Here is a 20,589-nt window from a genome sequence, read left to right as displayed (position 1 = left end):
AATTCCAAACAATATCTGAGAAAAAGACAATTAAGGTCACAACTCCAGGAGGCACAACAGAGCAAAGCTATCAGGCAAGACAAGAAATTAAAGGGAGAAAGGGGAAAAATTAATAAGAGCCAACAGCATCATGATTTTTTTAAAAAAAGATCTATGCCTAGGTATATAATAATCAAGATCCTGGAAACCCAACAGAAGAACAAAATATTACAAACACTTAGAGAAAAGAAATAAATCACATGTAAAGGAAAGCACAGAAGAATTATAGCAGACTTTTCAACACAAACCCTCAAGTCAAAGAGAGCCTGGAGTGAGAGATTTCAAGCCCTAAAAGAAAACAACCTCCAACCTAGACTGAGGTATCCTGCAAAACTCTCTTTCAAAATTGATGGGGAAATATGATACTTCCATAACAAAGAACACTTAAGAAAGTTCATGAATACCAAAGCAGCACTCAAAAAAATTCCAAACAATATCTGAGAAAAAGACAATTAAGGTCACAACTCCAGGAGGCACAACAGAGCAAAGCTATCAGGCAAGACAAGAAATTAAAGGGAGAAAGGGGAAAAATTAATAAGAGCCAACAGCAGGACAATAACAAGAAAATGATAAGTTCAATATATATATACATCAGTTATAACCATCAACATTAATGGCCTCAATTCACCCATCAAAAGAAATAGACTGACAGAATGACTTATGAATCAGAATCCAGAAATATACGACATACAAGAAATGCACCTAGTTCAAAAAGAAAGTCATAGATTGAGAGTAAAAGGATGAAAGACATTTCTTTATGCAACAGGAATCCAGAAAAAAGCACAGGTAGCTATCTTATTTGTGGACAAAGTAAATTTCAAACCAAAATCAATTAAGAGAAAAAGATCACTACATCCTTGTAAAGGAAACAATCCAAGATGAAGAGATGACAATCATAAATACATATGCACCAAATACTAATGCCCCCGCCTATGCAAAACAAATATTATGGGACATGAAAAACCAAATGCACACTAATACAATTATAGTGGGGGACCTTAATACCCACTGCCACAAATACACAGATCATTTAGACAAAAAATCAACAATGAAATATTAGAACTAAACCAAGGTTTTGAGCAAAAGGACTTTATGGACGTATAAAGAGTGCTCCATCCCACAAAATCAGAATATACATTCTTTTTGGCTGCAAATGTGTCATTCTCCAAAATAGAACACATACTAGCTCATAGAACATATTTAAGTAAATGTAAAGGAATTGAAGCTCTCCCGTGTATATTATCAGACCATAGTGCAATTAAAGTGGAGATCAATGTACAAAAAAACCTCAAGAACTTTACAAAATCATGGAAATTGAATAACACTCTTCTGTTAGAGACTAACAAAACAATTTTAAGAATCAATGAATTGAGGAGTTGGTTTTTTGAACGAATAAATAAAATCAATAGACCCTTAGTCAGCCATATCAAAAAAGTAAAGAAGATGCTCAAATCCATGCAATTAGAAACAAAAAGGTGAAGTCACAACAAATGCAGCAGAAATCCAGAGCTTCACCAATATGTGCTTTGAGGATGTGTACTTTTTAAAAATGCAAAATACAGAAGAAATGGACAGATTTATAAATACATATGAATTACCAAAGTTGAATGAAGAAGATATAAAAATTCTAAACACCCCAATTACAGTGAAATTGAAAATGTAATTAAAAATTTACCAACAAAGAAAAGCCCAAGTCTTGATGGCTTCTCAACTGAATTCTACAAGACATTTAGAGAACTACTACCATTACTCTTTAAACTTTTCAATGAAATTGAAAGGGAAGCAACACTTCCAAATTCATTCCTGGAAGCAGGTATTACTTTGATTCCAAAACAAGGAAAAAACCCAACTGAAAAAGAGAACTACAGGTCAATCTCCTTGATGAACATAGATGCAAAAATCCTCAGTAAGATACTGGCAAACAGAGTACAGAGGATCATCAAGAAGATCATACACCTGACCAAGTCAAATTTGTCCCAGGGATTCAAGGACAGTTCAACATATGTAATTCAATAAGTGTAATACACTATATTAACAGTCAAGGACAAAAATGACACTTTTATCTCATTAGATGTAGAAAAAGCATTTGACAAAATTCAACACCCATTCATGATTTTAAAAACCCTGCAGAAAATTGGAATGGATGGTCTTTATCTTAACTTGATAAAGGCTTTCTATGAAAAACCAACAGCCAACATCATACTAAATGGTCAAAAACTGAAAACCTTCACTTTAAAATCAGGAACAAGACAATAACCACATTTGTTCAATATAGTTTTGAAATATTAGCTATAACAATTAGACAAGAGAAAGAAATACAAGAAATAAATTTAGGAAAGGAAGAAGTTAAACTGTCATTATGTGCTGATAATATGATACTCTACATAAATGACCCAAAAAACATTGCCAAAAGGCTTCTAGAATTAATTGACAGATTCAGTAGAGTAGCTGGATACAAGGTCAACACTCAAAAGTTAATAGCTTTCTTGTACATAAATAGCACACACATTGAGACAGAAATTAGGGAAACAATCCCTTTCACAATAGCATTAAAAATGATATATCTAGGAATCAATCAAATGAAGGAAGCAAAAGATCTCTACATTGAGAACTAGAGCTCTCTGAAAAAAATAGATTGAAGAGGATGTAAGAAAATGGAAAGACATCCCTTGTTCCTGGGTAGTAAGAACCAATATAGAAAAAATGGCCATAGTTCCAAAAACTGCTATACAGATTCAATGTAATCCTGATTGAAATACCAACAGTATATTTCACAGAACTACAGAAAATAATACTAAAATTCATTTGGAACCAGAAAAGACTTAGAATAGCAAAAGCCATTCTAGGTATCAGAGATAAGACAAGGGATATCACAATCACCAACTTGAAACTATACTACACCTGAAAAGCAGTGGAATAGAAACACATCTGAAAATCAGTGGAATAGATTAGAAGATGGAAAAACAACTATAGACATACTCAGCTGCCTCATCTTTGACAAAGGAGCCAACTATCCTCAGTGGAAGAAAGATGGCCTCTTCAATAAATGGTGTTGGAAAAACTGTATTTCAACTTTCCAAAGATTAAAACTAGACTCCTATCTTTCACCATGCACTAAACTAAAATCTAAGTTGATTAAAGATCTAAGTATTAAATCATAAACACTAAACTTGCTTGAGGATAAGTTAGGTAGAAATCTCAGGCATTGGCATAGGAAAAGACTTTATGGATAAAGCCTCAGTAGCAAAGGAACTAGCACAAAGAATCAAAAACTGGGATCTCATCTTCTTAAAAAGCTTCTGCACTGCAAGAGAAAACAACAGAGCTAAGAGACCACCTGCAATGTAGGGAAAATCTTACCAGTTGTTCCTCAGACAAAGATCTACTATCTAGAATATATAAAGAACTAAAAAGAATCAGAGCCCCAAATATGAAGACCCAATTCAAAAATGGACATCTGAAATGAACAGACATTTCCCAGACAAACAAGTAAAAGTAGCAAATAAAAACATGAAAGAATGTTCAACATCACTGGTCATTCGAGAGATGCAAATGAAAACAACACTGAGATTCCATCTCACCCCAGAAAGAATGGCTGATATCAAGAAATCCATTTTTGTAAACAGGGAAGGGTGAGAGTGTTGAAGGGAGGGCAGGGGAATGGGGAAAAATAAGAACCAAGATACATCCTGTAAAGGTACAAGATCCCAATGATGGATGTAACTGTATTTTTTACCTGAAATGCACCAATAAACTTGATGGGAAAAATGGAATCAATAGGAAATGTAGGTGGAACTTTGTAATAAGATGAGATCCCAGTTATTGATTCTTTCTGCTAGTTCCCATGCTACTGAGGATTTGTTCATAGTCTTTTCCTATGCCAATGTCTTCAAGAGTTCTAACTTATCTTCCAGTAAGTATAGTATTTCTGTTTTAATATTTAGATCTTTAATCCATTTGGATTTCAATTTAGTGCATGGTGACAGATAAGGGTCTAGTTTTAATCTTTGACAGGATGAGATCCAGTTTTTCCAACACCATTTATTAAAGAGACTATCTTTCCTCCAGTGGGGATAGTCAGCTCCTTTGTCAAAGATGATGTAGCTGAGTACATCTGGAGTTGTTTTTGTGTCCTCCAATCTGTTCCACTGATCCTCAGGTCTATTTCTTTGCCAATACAATGCTGTATTTAGCACAGTGGCTTTGTAGTATAGTTTCAAACTGGGAATTGTTATACCCGCTGCCATGTGTCTGTTGCCTAGGATGGCTCTTGCTACTCTAGGTCTCTTATGGTTCCAGATGAATTTGTGGATTTTTTTTCTAGTTCTGTGAAATATAGTATTGGAATTTCAATCAGCATTGCATTGAATCTGTGTAGCAGTTTTTGTAGTATGGCCATTTTCACTATGTTGATTCTTCCTGCCCAGGAGCAAGGGGTATCTTTCCACTTTCTTATATCCTCTTCAATCTCTTTTATCAGAATGCTGTAGTTTTCAGTTAGAGGTCTTTTGCTTCTTCTGTTAGATTTATCTGCACTGCAAAAGAAACCATCAATAGAACTAAGAGACAACCTACAATGAGGGAAAAAATCTTTGCCAGCTGCTTCTCAGACAAAGGACTATTATCTAGAATATATAAAGAACTCAAAACAATCAGCCCTCCCAAATATAAAGACCCAATTCAAAAATGGGCATCAGAAATGAACAGACATTTCTCAGACAAAGAAGTAAAAGCAGCAAGTAAATATATGAAAAAATGTTCCACATCACTGGTCATTCGAGAGATGCAGATGAAAACAACAGAGTTTCCACCTCACCCCACAAAGAATGGCTGCTATCAAGAAATCAACCAATAACAAATATTGGTGTGGTTGTGGGTAGAAAGGAACCCTTCTCCATTGTTGGTGGGAGTTCAGACTGGTGCAACCACTATGGAAATCAATATGGAGATACCTCAAAGAGCTGGGACTAGAGGTTCCATTTGACCCAGCCATCCCTCTGCTGGATATCTTTCCCAAAGAATTAAAAGAACCACATCACAATGATATATGTGCACCTATGTTGATAGCGGCACAGTTTGTAATAGCTAAAACTTTGAAACAGCCTATTTGCCCATCAGTTGGAAACTGGATAAAGAAGATGTGGTTTTTCTATAAAATGGATTACTACTCAGACATAAAGAATGAGAAATTAGATGCTTTCACAGGAAAATGGATACATATTGAGGATATACCCATAAGTGAAATAATTAAGACACACATGTGTAAATGCCGAATAATTTCTCTGGCGTGAATAAACTATAATGGTACATAAGATCCTACTGAGATAATGGACAATGTGAAATAGGAAGAAAAGGGCTGAAGGTGTAGGAAAGTGGTAAGTGTAGGAGAAAGGTAATAAGGGAAAGGAAAATAGTAGGAGAAAATGAAAAAATGGAAATAAAATGTTTGTAAATGGGGAGGCAAGGGGGGTAACAGGAAGGCAGGGCCAAGGGGAAAAATGAGAACCAAGACTTGTCATGTAGAGGTACAAGATCCCAATAATGAATGTAGCTGTACTGTATACCTAAAATGTACCAATAAACTCAATGAGAAAAAAAGAAAGAAAAGTAGATGAAATTGTGTGGAGAAGGGAACCCTTCTTCATTGTTGGTGGGAGTGCAGACTGGTGCGACCACTGTGGAAATCAATAGGGAGATACCTTAAACAACTAAGATTAAAAGTACCATTTAACCCAGCTATTCCTCTGCTGTGTATCTTGCCAAAGAATTAAAAGAATCATATCACAGTGATGCACACCCATGTTTATAGCCGCACAGTTTGTAATAACTGCAACTTGGAAATACCCCTTTTGCCCATCAACTGGTGACTGGATAAAGAAGCTATGTTTTTTCTAAAATGGAGTACTACTCATCCATAAAGAAGGAGAAAGTAGAGACATTTATAGCTAAGTGGATGCACATTGAGGCCACATGCATAAATGAAATAAAAGGACCCACATGTAAATACCTAATAGATTTTCTGATGTAAAAAGTGAAATGTGTAAATAAGGATCAAAATGTATAATTGATATTGTGAAATAGGAAGAAAATGCCTAAAGGAGTAGAGGCAGTGGGAGGGATAAGGAAAAGAAAAAATATGAGAAAAGAAAAACATGGAAATAAAGTCTTTGTAAATAGGAAAGGATGGAGAGGGTGAAGGGAGGGCAGGGGAATGGGGAAAATATGAGAACCAAGATATGTTATGTAAAGGTACAAACTCCTAATGATGAATGTAACTGTACTGTATATCTAAAATGTATCAGTAAATTTTTTGGGAAAAATAATACCCTAAAGCTGAGCTGGGGATTTAGCTCAGGGGTGATACTGCCTGCCTCAAAAGTGCAAGGTCTTGTGTTTGATCCCTGGTACCAAAAAAAAAACTATTTAAAGCTGAATCAGTAAGATTTGATAATAAACTGTGAAAGAGGAGGAGTTAAAGGTCATTTCCTGGAGCTCTGGTGTGGACTCCTGAGAAACTATATATTGGTGCAGTTCACAAAAGGAATACATGGAAAGGTCTGGCTTTGAAGGAAAAATAATAAAACCATTTGAGAGCTAATAAAGTAAACAAGCACTTGTCAATGGCTCTGTTCCCAGCCCTGTTCCAGGTGCAATCCACTATCAAAGATATCCACATGTACATATGAATTTCCCAGTCTCATAGCATGTCTGTGAGATAGGTTCTATACATTCTCCAGTTCACTGATGAGCAAAAGGAAACACTGGAATCCTACTTACATTGAGTTTGAGGTCTCCAGGAGACTTCAGAATGGATTTATCAACTCACTAGTGGATTCATAAACATCTGAAAGGAAAAAAGGGAAAAGAAAAGAAGAAAATAGAAATCTGGTCTGGAGAAATCTTTACATAAGAGAACATAAGCTTGAATTCAGAATTAAGAGCATTGCTTTATTTCAACTGATCCTTGGAGACCAAACACCCCTTTAACCAGAAAAAAAAAAAAAAAGTTAAATGAAGCAGTTTAGTTTTTGAACCCTTCCCAAAGGATTTTCTTTTTTGTTCCAAGAAAGACATCAATACCATAGCACTTTATTTATAATAGTTTTCTCCTTCCCTATATTTATGTGGTGTGGGACTCAAAAAATATATAGATTCCCTTTTCCAGTTTCCCTTGTAATTAGCTCTTATGCTTTTGGAAAAATTATTTTATCAGTGTTAAGCTCCAATAATTCATCTATTAAATTAGGACTGTAAAAGATTCTTTCACACTTACAATGCTTAGATGATAACATGAATACTGGACCAGGCACTGCATATCTTAACTTCTGTATTATATTATCCTGCCACATGGCCTCCGGACGAATACGTTATTATACAGCTATAGCTTTCTTACTTAATATTATTGATGCAGTTGCAAGAGAACGTAGACTGAACAAGGGAAGAGAAAACAGTTTCCACTCTGTTTCTGGCAAATATTCAAGACAGTTCACACGAGATGGAAGGATGTTTGGATAGGGTGACAAGAAGGAAAATGCTCCAGAATGAGGAGGTGTACGACGACCTTGACTCTTACACTCAGATATTTGGAGTACTTAGATTCCTTCGGGTAAAAAATGGGTATGTATTCCACCCACTTGTACCATAAAACAAACTTAAGGACATGTGGTTTGTACTGACTTGTTCCTTACCATTTGATTTAAACTCCTAGGGTAACATTAACCTTCCCTGTAGGAAGCACAAGCCCTATTTGTTCAAAAGAGAGAGCAAGAGATTCTGCAGGAACTTCTTAAGTGCTTTTAAAGCAAACATTTGAATAACAGTAAGAGAAGCTCACTTTTTAAAGTTGGGGCTTTCCATTTTGTCTTTCACTGAATGTTTATTCATCACCATGCTAAAATTACAAATTTTTCATCAGGGTGTTATTTAAGAGCATAATCAGTGCTAACAATGAACTAGTGGTTTGGAAATACATTTTTTAAAAAATAGAATGATTCATGAATGTCAAAAAGCTGCCACGACAGAGAGGAAAGTTAAAAACTACATATACACTGTGTATTTTTAAAGTGTTGATAATTGAAAATAATTTTGTTTTAATGTATTAGTATTTGAAATGAGAATCATACAAAAGGGGAAAGTGAAAGTAGAGAAACTGGAAAAACAAAAGGAAAGAATTTATTCATTTTAGCACAATGACTACAGCCAGTCTGAATCATTCTTCCTTTGCATAAACATTCTAGAGTTGTAAGAATGACTCACACCCTCAACACCAGATTGAAAGAAAATGAAAAGAGGTTAATTTCTCTAAAATATTGAGCAGTTACTAATGTCCCCTAACAACTGAACACAAGTTAACAGTTTGAAAAACAATGGGTTTTTTAAAAGTTGAGATCAGCTAGGCATAGTGGCACACTTATAATAAAAGCATTCTGGAAGGCTGAAGCAGGAAAATTGAAAGTTGAAACTCAACCTGGGCCATTTGTGACTCAGCAAGATACTGTCTCCAAACAAAAAAGAAACTAGAAAAAAAGCTGGAGTTGTAGCTGGAGGTAGAAGTCCAGGTTTTAATAGCCAGTACTGAAAAACAAAATATTGAAGTTAACTATTTGGGCCTCCATTCACTATTTATAAGCTGAGTGTAAACTATATTTTTAAGGTAACAATATTTGAGCAGCTAAAAAGTCCTGAGTTCTTGGGCAAACTTTCAGATTGCCAATCTTGCATTCTAGGTGGAAACAATCCCTGCTTTCCAGAGCCCAAGGAATCAGATGAATTTAGCTCAAGAGAAAAACGAAGGTGGATGGAGCTATTTGTGTAACTAAATTTCAGAGTTGACTTTTGATTAATAAATCACACTCACTGATGTAGAAGCATCGTTAGCAATGACCACAGAGGTGAACAGCCAACGAACTATCAAAATTACCAGTTTCCTTTCTGTAAGATGACTGGAGCCAAAACACTGACCCTTTCTATAGGAGAGGATTATGCTTTAGATCTGGAATGGCCCCCAAAAGTCTCATGTGTTAGAAAGATGGTTCATCATGGGGCCCTGTACTCATTAGTAGATTCACCCATTGATGAGATCAGTAGTTCATAAACTATTCAAATTTGGGTCCTGGATAAAGAGATAGTTCACTGAGGATATAACCTGCATTCTTGTCCCTGGTTCCTCTCTTGCTCCTTCCTCCTCTGCTTCCTGAGTGCCAGAATTGAAGAGCTTTCTTCCATCATACCATTTGTGCCTTGAAGCCAACTGACTGTGGACTAAGCTGTGAGTCAAAATAAACCTCTACTCCTTTAATCTGTGAGTGTCAGGTATTTCATTCCAATGAGAGAAAAGTGATGAATGAAGGAAGTTGGTACCAGGAGTGGGCTCATTGATGTGACAGTACCTGACTATGGTGTTTAGAAACCTTTGGAACTAGTTTGTGGAAAGAATTTGAAAAGGTTTGGAGATACCAACTAGAGAAGCTCTAGAATGCAACAGACAAAGTCTGATGAGTGATTCTGTCCTGCTTCAGAAGACAAGACTGCTGATGGAATTGCAAACAGTAAAGACCGGGTTCAGTAACTTTTAGTTATGAACAAGAGCTCCATTTCAAACTGGACCAGAAGTCATGTGCGTTATACTTTGGCATAAGTTTGTCTACATTTTGCCATTTTCCAATGACTTTGCATGATGATGAATTTAACAATAATGTGTTCATTAATCTGGTGGAGGAAATTTCAAAGCTCCACAGTGTTCAGTCTATGGGTACTACTAGCTGCTTTTAGCCAGATCTATATAGAAATTCAAAACAAAAAGAGGTAAAAAGTTTGTAATTTCACCAGAAAAAGTGCACCTGAAAAACTATGGACAAAGACAGCATGGTTGATAAAAAGATTAGCATTAAAAAGAAATCAAGTCCATTTGATACTCTACTTAGAATACCAAAAAAAAAAAAAAAAAAAAACTGCCAAAAAACTCCTAGACTTAATTGACAGATTCAGTAGAGTAGCTGGATATAAGGTCAACACTCAAAAATCAATAGCCTTCTTGTACACAAATAACAGACTCATTGAGAGAAATTAGGTAAACAATCCCTTTTACAATAGCATTTAAAAAATGAAATATTTAGGAATCGTTCTGACAAAGCAAGCAAAAGACCTCTACATTGAGAACCACAGCATTCTGAAAAAAGAGATCAAAGAGGATGTAAGAAAATGGAAAGACATCCTTTGTTCCTGAGTAGGAAGAACCAATATAATGAAAATGACCATACTTCCAAGACAATTACCAGTGCAATCCTGATTAAAATCCCAACAGTGTTTTTCACAGAACTAGAAAAAATAATCCAAAAATGCATCTTGAACCAGAAAAGACCTAGAATAGCAAAAGCCATTCTAGGCAACAGAAACACGGCCGGGGGTATCACAGTTCCCAATTTAAAATTATAACACAAAGCCACTGTAATAAAAACAGCATGGTATTGACAAAGAAACACACCTGAAAATCAGTGGAATAGATTAGAAGATAGAGAAACAATTCTAGACATACTCAGCTGCCTCACCTTTGACAAAGAAGCCAACTATCCTCAATGGGGAAAGGTAGCCTATTTAATAAATGGTGTTGGAAAAACTGGATTTCAACTTTCCAAAGATTAAAACTAGACCCCTATCTTTTACCATTCACTAAACTAAAATCCAGGTGTATTAAAGATCTAAATATTAAAATAGAAACACTAAACTTTCTGGAGGATGAGTTAGATAGAACTTTCAAAGACATTGGCATAGGAAAAGACATTATGAACAAATCCTCAGTAGCACGGGAACTAGCACAAGAGTCAAAAGCTGGGATCTAGTCTCATTGAAAAGCTTCTGAGGCCAGGGATTTAGCTCAGAGATTCTACTTCCTGCCTCACAAGTTCCATGTCCCAAGTTCGATCCCCAGTACCCACCCTCAAAAAAAGCTTCTGCATTGCATGAGAAACCACCAAAAAAGCTAAGAGAAAACCTACAACATGGGGGAAAAAATTTACCAGCTATTCCTGAGATAAAGGTCTACTATCCAGAATATTTAAAAACTAAGAAAAAAAAAAAACAGGGAGGGAAAGAGGGGTAAAGGGAGGGCAGGGACAAAGGGAAAAAATGAGAACCAAGACCTGTCATGTAAAGGTACAAGATCTCAATAATGAATGTAACTGTACTGTATACCTAAAATGTACCAATAAACTCAATTTAAAAAAAGAACTAAAATATATCAGAGCTCCCAAATATAAAGACCCAATTAAAAACTGGGCACCTGAAATAGACATTTCTCAAACAAAGAAGCAAAAGTAGCAAATAAACATATGAAAAAATGTTCGACATCAGTGGTCATTCGAGAGATTCAAATGAAAACAGTACTGTGTTTCCGTCTTACCCTAGAAAGATTGGCTGCTATCAAGAAATCAACCAATAACAAATGTTGGTGGGTTTGTGGAGAAAAAAGAACACTTCTTCATTTTTGAAGGGAGCCCTGACTGGTGCAACCACTATGGAAATCAATTTGGAGATACCGCAAACAACTAGGATCAGAACTCAGCTATTCCTCTGCTGGGTATCTTCCTAACAGAATTAAAAGAATTATACCTCAGTGATATGTGCACACCCATGTTTATAGGGGCACAGTTTGTAATAGCTAAAGCTTGGAAACAGCACAAATGCCCATTAACTAGAGACTGGAAAAAGAAGATGTGTTTTTTTTTTCTAAAATGGAGTACTACTCAGCCATAAAGAATGATAAACTAGAGAAATTTACAGCTAAGTGGATGCACATTGAGACCACAGCCTTAAATGAAACAAATAGAACATGTGTACAAATACCAAATAGTTTCTCTGGTATGAAAATCTAAAAGTATAAATAAGGATCAAAATGTATAATTGATATTTTGAAATAGGAAGAAAACAACTAAAAGAGTAGGGGAAGTAGGAGGAGTAAGGAAAAGAAAAAATATGAGAAAAGGAAACATATGGAAACAAAGTCTTAGTAAATAGGGAAGGGTGGAGGTGGTGAAGGGAAAGCAGGGAAATGGGGAATAAAATAAGAACCAAGATACATCATGTAAAATCACAAGATCCTAATGATGAATGTAACTGTACTGTATACCTAAAATGTACCAATAAATTGAGGGGGTGAAGGGAGGGCAGGGACAGTGTGAAAAAATGAGAACCAAGACCAGTCATGTAAAGGTACAAGATCCCAATAATGAATGCAACTGCACTGTATACCTAAAATGTACCAATAAATTGAGGGGGTGAAGGGAGGGCAGGGACAGTGTGAAAAAATGAGAACCAAGACCAGTCATGTAAAGGTACAAGATCCCAATAATGAATGCAACTGCACTGTATACCTAAAATGTACCAATAAACTCAATAAAAAGAAAAAAAAGAAATCAAGTACTTTGCATCAGGACAGTAAGAAAGATGGCTGAAAAGCATCTCAGGAATTGGCCAGATCCCACCTTTTGCAGGCTCCAGGGTATAAAAGAGTAAACTCCTGTATGGTTTAGATATAAATGTGCTCCTAAAGCCTCATGCACTCATAGCTAGGGCTTTGGGGATGGCAGTGATTGGATCATGGAATTATAGCTAGCTAAATGTTATTGGGAGGTGAGACCTGATTGAAAGAGGTAGTCACTGGAGGTGTAGCCTAGAAGGATACATCTCCCTCCTTCCTTTCAGCATGCTCTTTGTTACTATGCCATGAGCTGTTTTCTCCTCTGCCATGACCCTCTACCATGCCACCCTGCCTTGGAGCCAGCTGACTATGGACTGAAACCTCTACTAACAGTGAGCCAAAATAAACCTGTCCTGCTCGGAGTTGTGCATGTCAAGTATTTTGTCTCAGCAATAAGAAAGTAACAAATACAACTCTTTTGTAAGACTCTACTTTGAGAAGAGAGGCCAAGTGCATCCTATACATTCAGGGCCACAGAGGGTAATGTTTCCTCTAGTTCAGTCTTCCAGGCACTCAGAAGCTGCTGCCACCATGAGCCAAGGGGCCCAAGCTACTGTTCAAATTGATGGCAGAACTTGGTGTTATCCACGTGGTGCTGGTTTTTCAGGAATGTTTCATACCAAAATTATGGGGTCATAGGGGCTTCAATCTAGATCTCAGAAGCCCTGGAAGGCTAGGCAAAAATGTGTGATAAAGTCATAGTCCTTACCCAGAACACCTGAGAGGATGATACTTGAAAACACTGAATAGGAAAAACAAAAGTACAGTGGAGAGCTGAGAAAATTGGAGATGCCAGGAATGTGGAACATTTGCTGAGGGAAACCACAGATACCAGGAAAACCTGCCCAAGAGGGAGGCCATAAGGATATTTTAGTTACTTTCTCATCTCTGAGACACAATACCTGATACTCACAACTCAAAGGAAGAAAGGTTTATATTGGTTCACAGTTTGTAGATGTTTCAGCCCACAGTCAGCTGTCTCAAAGGCAAGGTGGCATGGCAGAGGGACATGGCAGAGGAGAAACAGCTTATGGTATGGTAGGCAAGAAGCAGAGAGAGAGAGAAACAGACAGATCAAGGGTAAAGGAACGAGATACACCCTTCCACACCACATTCCCCGTGACTTACCTCCTTCAACCAGGCTTCACCTCCCAAATCACATTCAACTATAAACTCGTCAGTGGCCTAATCTACTGATGAGTAGCACATACTCACGATCCAATCACCTCCCTAAAGTCCCACCTATAAATAAGCACATGAGGCTTTGGGGGGACATCCACGTATAAACCATTACGATGAGGTACAACCAGCAAGACTACAGGGTCCAGGTTTCCATAGCTCTTTGGAGATCATTTGTCACCACACCCTGCCCTGGGTGATGGACATGAAGCTACAAGATTTAACGCTTGCACGGCTGGGTTTCAGTCTTGATTTAGTCCAACTGATTTCTTTCTATCCCACTGTTCCTTCCTTTTGGAATGTGAATATTTGCCTTGCACTATTGTAGATTGGAAGTATTTAACTTTTTTTTCCATAGAAACTCACAGCTAAATTTGCCCTCAGGGGCAGAAGGTTATGACTTAAGTATAAATTTTTCCCCCAAAGTCTTATATGTTAGAAAGATGCTTGGATTAGGGGGCACTGTTTCATCAGTGGATTCATCCATTGACTCGTTTTAGTTTAGTAGTTCATATACTGTTTGGAGGTGGCACCTGGCTGGAGGAATAGGTCACTGGGGTCGTGATATGGGAAGGTATATTCTTTTCTCTAGGTCTTCACTTCTTCCTCGCTTCTTCTGCTTTCTGGATGCTGTAGATTGAACAACTTTATTTTGCCATATCCTCTCACCATACCATTTCTGCTTTGGTGCCACCTAACTATGGACTAAACCATGAAACAAAATAAACTCTTCCTCAAGATTCAAGTGTCAGATAGTTTGTCTCAACTACAGAAAGTGAGTAACAGAGTGATCATCCAAGGGTTCTTGGGTTTATCAGTGAAGGGATTATCCTATACAGAGCAAAATAAAGGTCATTTCTGAACTACTTAATTTTAATAGCAATTTTTAAATTCCTTTCTACCTCCAACATGGTGTTGAAGTACATTTTCCATAAACCTCTCTTGTCTATCAAACTTTTTAAGTAGAGAAGTCGATGACAATGATTTTTAGGCTTACTCTCCTATGACTATGAACTATAGCTTCTACCCTTCATGTGTTATCAGGGAAGCAATATCCCTTCCCTGGCTTTATCCCTTACAAGCTATTTTCCTGAGTTTTATCTGAAAATCCAATAGCCCAACAAGAAAATGACCCATATACACTTTCTACAGAAAAGGAAAAGAGCAGTGGTGAATCACTTAAAATATCAAACAGTGGGTATAAATCGCTCAGTACCTCATCCCATTTCTGCTGATGTAAAGTCTGTTTCTATAGCAACAGGGATCAGAAATAGCAACCTATTAGAAACATTGGGTTTATTGGAGCACATGGACTTTTTTTTTGGTTTTGGTTTTGGTTTTGGTTTTTGTTTTTGTTTTTTTTTTGGTTTTCAGCCAAATCTTAAAAAAACAAATCTTTGACTAATACCTACATGCTATTTTTATCACTTTAAAAAGGTAATATTTGAATTATGGATTAAGGGGAAATCATTTCTTTCCACTTAACAAAGACAATCAAAACCAACATAAGCTAAATTGGGGTTAAGGCTCTCCTTGGTCACCCACCACCCCAAATTTTCTGTCTCTGCCTAATGTAGATTTATGAGAGCAAAATAATAATAATCTTCTCTGATTCTAGCTTTAGTTGCAAAATGTACCTTTGTCTTTTCATGGATGTCTGTCTCTATGCATGAAATCTCTAGATTGTTTTCATTCACCAACAAAACAGGCTTACCTTAGATATTGTGAAAGGCTTACCAGTAAATTATTCTATAAATTAGATGATTCTTGGGCTTGATTCTTAAACTGTTTTTTTAATAATGGTAAATTCAGGCTGGAAGATAGCATGCCATGGTAGAGTAGACCAAGGAACTGTGGTCAGGATAGGAAGAATGGGGTGAGATAAGAACCCATTAAGGGGATGACATCTCTCCTAAGTATCACTCCCATCTTTCTTTCTTCATCTTTCAAGATCAATCTCAGAGGTCACCTATTCTAAGAAGCCATCCATGTTACAATATATATTCAATCTTCATTACTCCTTACTCATTCATTACTTCATTGCTCATGTTTTCGATATGTGCAAGTTCACCAACAGGTTAGAATTTACCTACAGCCCCCAAATCAATACTCACTATGCTTCTGAGTCTTTCATTAAAATGTACACAATGCTATGTCCTGAGCTGAAGTAGAAGGCAACATTTTTAGCTCCAATAATGTAAACCTGTGTCTTTTTCATCATTTACTTAGTATTATGTGTTTTGCATTTCTTGTGCTTCTGCTTATGAGTCTGCTGTTTAAAATGGTACCCAAGTGCTATCTAAAGATTCCAAGCACCAGAAGTGTCCAATGAGCTTCACCAGGAAAACATTTGTGTTCAATAAGTATCATTTAGACATGTGTTACAGTGCTGATGGTCATGAGCTCAATGTTAATGCGTCAACAACAATTTATATTCAATAAGATAACTCTAAACAGAAAAACACATACTACAACAGTTATATATTAATAAGTTCACAAACATGTTGTAACCAAAGGATCACAGGAACTTGTATTTCCCCTCGGAATGGTGCTTAATTGTTGAAGAAATCAGCCTCAGTATCCCCTAATTCAGTGCTATGGCCACTCTATAGAACATAACTACTGAGAATGACAAGAATCAACTGTATTATTCTAAACTCATCTCTACCTCTTAATCAGCCCTTATTATACAGCCTTATATTCTAACTTGTTATTCTGCTAACTCTTGGTTATGTGCATTGTTATTGATAATATATTAATATCAGTTGTCAGTGGTTGAGGACCCACCATGTGATAGTCAGGGACTGAAATCTTTACATTCTCCCAAATTAAATGAGAAACTCGTTTTAGTCAGGAGCTTCATCATCTTTTTAATGCTTTGATATTGTGTAACATAGAGACAGGCACATAAAACTTGCTGAAGAAAGGAATTGATTTTGCTGTTTTAGTTCTTATCACAGATTTCATTAGGTAATTGGTTTGGAAAGTGAAAGTATTATATAAATTTTCAGTTATGGCTAATTAAGTAAGCCCATAATTATATTTCTCATCCCTATCATGTATCCCTATCATGATGATTTCAAATACTATCTAGTGTTTTAATACATAATCTCATTTTAATCATCAAAATTATCCTATTAAAAACCTGATACAGAGAAAATTTAAATAACTTTTTAAAAATAACAGCTCAAAAGGAATAGAATTAGATTTGAGTGCAGATAGTCTTACCTATTAATGAAGTAAAGACCCTCTTAAAATAATAAAATTTCTTAAATTCCCTGTAGAAGACTAGATTTAATAACTAAAACTTAAAATATTCCACTGCAAGCACTATCCAAGCAACTTGCATAGATCAACTTATTTAATCCTTATAATATCTTATAAAATGATTGTATTATTACATTCCTTTTACAGGTAAGGGCATGGATCCTTAAATGAGAGAGACAGAGAGAGAGAGAGAAAAAGAGAGAGAGGATATTTTTATCTAATTATATATTCTCTAAGCTCCTGCAATGCTGTGTGTGCTAGTCACAAACTTAGATGCTAAAATTAAGTCTCTAATCTCATGGGGCTCATATTCTAATGGTAGGAACAGAACACAAAGAAGTAAACAAAAGCTTTAATGTATTTATTTACTTGTATATTGTTTCTGTCTTCCACAGAAATAAATAGTAAAATGTACATAATTTATGCATTATATTTTTATTATTTTTATGCAAGGGCAGTATGATGGTGGGCTGACCATTGCACCTATGAAATAAATAATCACAACTAATATTTATATAGCACTAAGGTGCTCCACAGTTATGAAATACCTTTCACATATTAATTTATATTCACAATTACACTTTCAAGCTGGTACCTTATTTCAAATTCTTTCCAATTTATGAATGAGTAATCAGATCTACAGTGAGACCACGTGCCTGAGTTTATCCTTATCTGCTGCACTTGAGACAGCATATCCAGCAGAGCAAGAATAACTGGAGCTACTCAGCTAGGTTTGCAGTAATCTACAATCAGCTGCCAGAGTCCATGCAGTTTTTAGGGCTCTAAATCATGAATTAAATGAAAACAAAATGATCATTGCATCATTTAGGTCTTTAAGAATGCCCTTTTCTGACAGAATTAGAGATATCATACCATACACATATATAACCATGTTAACAGCAGCAAAATTCATAATAGCTACATCTTGGAAGCAGCTTAGAGGTCAATCAATAGAGGAATGGATAAAGAAAATGTGGTACTTATGCACATTTTACACAGAGCACTACTCTGCCATGAAGAAGGATAAACTTCAGTCATTTGTAGGAAAATAGATGCATCTTGAGACCATAATGTTAAGTGAAAAAAATCAGACACCAAGCTTAAATACCTCATGGCTTCTTTTGTATGAGAAACTCAAAAAATAAATAAAGAACAAAATAAAAGATAGATAATAGGAGGAAGTGGAGAGCTAGATCTTTAGCAAATGGAAAGGGAACCAAGAGGTGGAGGGAGGGGAGAGGGAATGAACAAAGAATCAAGATGTGTTATGTTTATGTAACAACTCCTCACAAAGAATGTAATCATTATGTAATACAAAATGTACCAATAAAAAAATTTTTAAATGAGAAAATATTTTTTAATCTATATCACTGTCATTGCCATAACTCAAGCTAGCCTACTATACACTGAATTCCCTGAAACTGTGAGACAAATTAAACTTCTTTTTTGCGTTGTGGTTATTGAGTATTGTGCTCTGGCAGCAGAAAAGCTGACTTATACTAAGCATACTCAGTAGAATGAAAATAGATCTCTCTCTCTCTCTCTCTCTCTCTCTCTCTCTCTCTACACAAAAATCAGCTCAAAATAGATCAAGAGCTTAAATGTAGGACAAAAGCGTAAGAAAAACACTTTCATTAATCAGTATAGACAATGGCTTCTTGAATAAGAAAACAATACTGTCAAAAAAAAAAGCCAAAATACACAAATGGAATATTTCAAACAAAAAAGCTTCTTCATGGGAAAGGAAACAATCGTCCAAGTGAAAGATAACTTTAGGAATGAAAGAGAATATGCAGAAACTAATCACATAACAAGGGATTAGAATCCAGAATATACAAGGAACTCTACTTATTGATAAAAGTCCAACTTAAAAATAGGAAATAATCTGAATAGATATTTCTCAAAAAGAAGATAAGCAAATGGTCAACAAGTATATGAAAAATGCTCATCATTAATCATCAATGAATGAAAATCAAAACCCCATAACATATCTTACTTCAGGTGAAATGAGCTATAACAAAATGACAAAAATGAAACAAACACTGATTACTACACAGAGAAAGGGAAACTTAAGCAATGTTGGTGATGAGAATGTAAAGTAGTATAGCCATTATGGAAAACAGTAGGAAAATTCTGAGAAAAAATAAAAATAGAACTAAAATATGTTCTAAATATCCTACTCCTGGATACATATCTAAAAGAAATAAAATAAATACACCAAAGAGCTATCTGCACTCTGCTTTTTGTAAATTTATTCACAAGAGCCAAGACATGGAGTTAATTAGGTGTCCATCTGTCTATAGATAAATTTAAAAACATTGCACATATACACAATATAATATACTCATCCATAATGAGAATGAAATCCTATTATTTGCATTAACACCTTAGAATTGGAGATCATTATGTTATGTGAAGTAAGCCAAGCACAGAAAGATAAATACCACATATTCTCACTCATATGGAAGCTGAATAAAAAGTTATTCACAGCAGGGCAAAGACTGGTGCTCAGTGGAGATTGGAAGAGTAGGCAGAACTAGAGAAAGGTTGGGTAATGATGGGTACTAAAGTACAAGTCAGCAGAGGGGTAAATTCTAATGTTCTACACCACAATCAGATGGCTATAGTTCAAAACACCTCATATATTTTTTTGAGACCTAGAAAAGAGAAGTTTAAAAGTTCCCAGCAAAGCAGCAACAAATACCTAAGGAGATAGTAATCCTAATTACTTTGACTTGGTCATAGGTATATACATATAATCACACTAGACCCTATAAATAGGTACAACTATCATGTCAATAAAAATATTTCTCTATTGAACTTGTTGCAAGAATTGCAAGATACTTTTATAAACAGAAAAAATATGTAATGTTTTAATATGAAATTCATGCCTTTTCCTGCTATTACACTACCTTCACAAATTAACATATCTCTCCCAGATTAAAAAATAAAATAAAATTGAAATTGAAAACCTAACTAAGAATACAATGTTGGGTTCTCTCCTTTTTCCCCCATTTGTTTAAAAAATATATGGACTGACAAATCATCTAGGCAGAAAATCAACAATGAAATAATAGAACTGAACCAAGCTTTGGAACACATGGACTTAATAGATGTTTATAGAGTATTCCACCCCCAAATATCAGAATATACATTCTTTTTGGCTGCATATGGATCATTCTCCAAGATAGACGATATATTGCCTCACAGAACAGGTCTAAACAAATGCAAAGAAATTGAAGTCATCCCCTGTATATTATCAGATCATAGTGCAATCAAAATGGAGATCAATAGCACAGGAAACTATAGAAACTTCACAAGCACATGGAAACTGAACAACACTCTCCTAAACAATCAATGGATTACAGAGGAAATTAAAGAAGAAATTAGACAGTTTTTACAAATAAATGAGAATGCCAATACAACATACAGGAATCTATGGGACACAATGAAAGCAGTTCTATGGGGAAAATTCATAACATTGAATGCCCACACTAGGAAAACAGAGCGGGCTCAAATAAACAACTTTATTGTTGCTCGAACAAGAGAGGAAATTATAACAATCTGAGCAGAAATCAATGCAATTGAAACTAAGAACACGATACAAAAAATAAATGAAACAAAGAGCT

This window comes from Fukomys damarensis, unplaced genomic scaffold (genome assembly GCF_012274545.1).
Source record: "Fukomys damarensis isolate Sample0158 unplaced genomic scaffold, DMR_v1.0_HiC HiC_scaffold_15, whole genome shotgun sequence".
Taxonomy (NCBI): domain Eukaryota; kingdom Metazoa; phylum Chordata; class Mammalia; order Rodentia; family Bathyergidae; genus Fukomys; species Fukomys damarensis.
This window is presented reverse-complemented; position numbering follows the sequence as displayed.